This window comes from Lepisosteus oculatus, chromosome 14, assembly GCF_040954835.1.
Source record: "Lepisosteus oculatus isolate fLepOcu1 chromosome 14, fLepOcu1.hap2, whole genome shotgun sequence".
Lineage (NCBI taxonomy): Eukaryota > Metazoa > Chordata > Actinopteri > Semionotiformes > Lepisosteidae > Lepisosteus > Lepisosteus oculatus.
In genome coordinates this window covers 51,374,919-51,378,950 of record NC_090709.1, presented here as the reverse complement: position 1 = coordinate 51,378,950, position 4,032 = coordinate 51,374,919, and the positions used below count along the sequence as shown (strand labels likewise).

The 4,032-nt window shown below is 53.9% G+C and overlaps 1 pseudogene; it reads left to right on the top strand.

Annotated features, from left to right (window-relative positions):
* Window positions 1–1,550: 1,550 nt before the first annotated feature.
* LOC138219228 (5S ribosomal RNA) lies at window positions 1,551–1,659 on the top strand (annotated as a pseudogene).
* The last annotated feature ends 2,373 nt before the right edge of the window (window positions 1,660–4,032 follow it).

Sequence of the window (4,032 nt, the reverse complement as noted above, 5' to 3'; positions counted from 1 at the left end):
TGGTCAGGAGGCGTGCTGTGAGAATGTCCTGCCCTTGGGATTCTCCTTTGAATTCCCTTTAGAATTGTTGAATCTGAATCTGAATTTTGTCTGAATCTGAATCTGAATCTCAATCTCCCAGGCTCTCTGTGTTGCCTGTTTTACCTGGAGGAACTTCAGCTCATTGATTGGCTGAAAGTTCCATGGGCATCAGAGTCCCACGTGGGTTACTCGGCCCTACCAGTCCCTGATTGGTTGATCAAGGTGAGATATGAGTCACTTAGTCCTGACACTTAGTAATGCAGTCCAGATGTCCAACTGGCACTCCCTAAACAGATAGGCGCCAATGGATGACCATTGATCATGATAGCCAGGCTTAGCTAAGTGCATCCCCCTGTGGGAGCTGTCCTTATCAAAAGAAAACATCTTGCATGAATAGTTTCTCTGTGGCTGCACCACAGAGATGAACAGAGAAATGGGGCCTCATTTGGGAAGCTCAGAAACACTTAATTCTGCCTTATTATTTAAGCCTCACCACTACATCTTAAAGCACCAATATATTTCTTGCAAAGCTCTCTACATTTTAAGAATCAATTTACTTATTAGATTTCCACTTCAAGACTTGTTCGGCTGGCGTTCTGGGAGTCGCGTTTATCAGAATTGTATTGAAATCGTTTCCCACAGAGCTCAGATGTCGAAGCACAGCAGCAGCTCTCCACAGCGATCCTCTATAGCGCCCTTTCTCCCGCAGCTCCGTCCTCATTGGAAGGAAGCAAGAGTGAAAGGCTGAAGTGAAATTGAGCGGGGACGAAGGCAGTGAAGAGAGAGAACGTGGGAAGAAGAGAAAAACGCAGGGGAAAAAAAGCAGCGTCGTAAAAGAGGTGACAGAGCTGTCCTCTCTATAAGTGGGGTGCCAGCGAGCTTTGCTCTAGCTTACGGCCACACCCCCTTGAGCATGCCTGATCTTGGAAGCTGAACAGGGATGGGCCTGGTTAGTACTTGGATGGGAGACTGCTTGGGAATACCAGGTGCTTTTAAGCGCAGGAGGTGCCCTATCCCCGCTCGCTCGCTCATTCCCCTGTTCACAAGTGCAGTGCGGCTTGTCCGTCTGTTTATTTGTCAGCTCTGGCGAGACACGGGTGCTTGTGTATTAGCGTGAGCGTTTTTTTTATTCTGATCATGAACAGTTTTACAAGTCCGCAAAGGATCGAGGAAAGGTTTATCGCCAGCTGAAAAGAGACACAGCGCTTCGGCTGTGGAGACTTGCTCGGCTGGCGTTCGGGGAGTCGCGTTTTTCAGAATTGTATTGAGATCGTTTTCCACAGAGCTCAGATGTCAAAGCACCGCAGCAGCTCTCCACAGCGATCCTCTATAGCGCCCTTTCTCCCGCAGCTCCGTCCTCATTGGAAGGAAGCAAGCGTGAAAGGCTGAAGTGAAATAGAGCGGGGACGAAGGCAGTGAAGAGAGAGAACGTGGGAAGAAGAGAAAAACGCAAGGGAAAAAAGCAGCGTTGTAAAAGAGGTGATGGAGCTGTCCTCTCTATAAGAAGGGTGCCAGCGATCCTTGCTCTTGCTTATGGCCACACCCCCTTGAGCACGCCTGATCTTGGAAGATAAACAGAGATGGGCCTGGTTAGTACTTGGATGGGAGACCGCCTGGGAATACCAGGTGCTGTAAGCTTTTAAGCGCAGGAGCTTGTAAAACTGATCATGAACAGTTTTACAAGTCCGCAAAGGATCGAGGAAAGGTTTATCGCCAGCTGAAAAGAGACACAGCGCTTCCGCTGTGGAGACTTGTTCGGCTGGCGTTCGGGGAGTCGCGTTTTTCAGAATTGTATTGAGATCGTTTTCCACAGAGCTCAGATGTCAAAGCACAGCAGCAGCTCTCAAAAAAGCAGCGTCGTAAAAGAGGTGACGGAGCTGTTCTCTCTATAAGAAGGAGAAGAAGAAGAGGAACAGAGGATTTGTTTGTCTTAAGTTAGACTTTGTTTTTTTGTGTTTTTTTGGTGTTTTTGGTTGATTTTTGAAGCCCTCCCCTTCAGCCTAGCTCTGTTTGGGGAGGGGAGAGACTTTTGGGTTTTTTTTGTTGCTTTTTTGTTGCTTTCTGAGTCCTGTTTGTGTTTTAATGGAAGGAAAAAACATGGAGGCAGAGAATGTTATTGTAGTGTAGGTAAGAGAAGGATGAGGAATTTGGACCGACCCCCCTGGCGGGTTTTTGCAAGGGCGCATACTGTTGTGGTGGATGTGAGCGGCGTGGAGAAACCGTCTGCGGGTGCTATTATCGCAGCTGTGTACGGCGTCTGTGGGGAGGGCTCTCTTTTTGCCTGCCGCCCCCAGACGCCAAAAGAGTTTGAACTGACTCTGGACTCAAAAGAACATGCGGACGCGGTGGCTGTGGGGCTGGATGTGCAGGGCACACCCTGCTACTGCCGCTGGCTGGAGCGGAAGGAGGTAGTGGTGTCCTTCCTCCACCTCCCGGCATATATCTCAGATTAGACTATCAAGGAGAAGCTGAGTAGCTGGGGGGTGAGAGTCATTTCGGACATCAGGATGCGCCACTACCCCGGGACCACCATTGCTGATGGCACGAGGTTTGTTCGGATTCGCTTTCCCGATCATGTAGCCTCGTTGCCATACAGCACCCACTTCGCCACGGCAGAGGGGGGGCAGTACTTCAGGGTCCTCCACGACCAGCAACAAAGGGTGTGTCATGTCTGCCTGGACTTGGGGCACATCGCCAAGGACTGCCCTGAGTTCCTCTTCTATGAGTGCAGACAGCCCGGCCATCGCGCCAGGAAATGCACCGCTGCCAAGTGCCCGGACTGCCTCCATGCGCTCATGAGCTGCAACTGCGAGCCAGAGCCGGAAGATCCAGCCGCCGCAGGAGCAGCTGCCCGCAACGCTGAGGGGGTTGAAGATGGACTACGAGTGGCCACTGCAGCTGAGCATGGAGAGTTGCTAGCAGCGGCGCCCCAGGACCCCAGTGAGCCAGCAACGCCACAGCCGGTGATGGGAGAGAGGCAGAGGAGGCCCCTCCAATCCTGGGTACAGCGCAGCAGAAAGGAGCCGGGGACCAGCCAGCATCTCCACCAGCAGAGGCGCCCCGTTGCCCTAACAATCCTGCTGCATCCCACTCTGTGCCGCAAGAGAAGCAGAAGGAGGTTGCTCCACAACATGCGGCGGTGCAGCGTGGTGCAGCTGAGATCCTACGGGCACCACCACCACCAGAGGCTGCCCCTCAGCGTACCAGTGGGCTTTTGACACCCAAGCCTGTGCAGGGAGAGAGGCAGAGGGAGGAGGCGACGGCACCAGCACCACCACCACCATCACCGTCAGCGGTTCCCCAGCTGTGGGCAAGCCGGGGTACAACCGCCTGGGCCCTCGAAGGCTGGAATCCAGTGGCACCACGTCAGGCCTCAGCCCAACCTGAAGCCCAGTTCAAGAGTTGTCCGCAGACCCATCCCTGATGTCTCTGCGGTGGCGGAGACAGGAGGTGGGGAGGAAGCGGCAAGTGTTGGCAATGAGAATGTGGCAGAAAGGGCGGGGGAACTGTCGCGCGGGCCGGAGAATTAATTTCACTCTTATGGCCATATGCGTGATGGCAACTTTCGCCTCTTTAAACGCCAACGGGCTGAGGGACTGAGCAAAGCTGGGGGCAGTGTTAGCTCTGCTGGGGCGGACGGATGTTGTCTGCCTCCAGGAGACCTTCTGGGACGAGGAGTGTGTCCGGAAGGTGCGAGCACAGTGGGACGGGGAGCTGTTTTACAGCAACACCTCCAGCCTGTGCAGGAGGGGGGTGGCTGTGCTGGTGAGGAGGGGAGTGTACGAGAGCGTAAGGCTCCTGCACCGCGACACGTAGGGCCAGCTCCTGCAGGTCTGTCTTGGGTTTCCTGGACAGTCCGTGCTGCTGATCAACATCTACGCCCCCAATGGGGAAGCTGAGCGGCTCGCCTTCTTCAAGCAGCTGGAGGCGAGCTGCTTTCAGCAGCCAGGGCTGGTCGTCGGAGATTTTAACTGTGCACTGAGTGTGCTCGATGTCGCGGTTGGGATGACC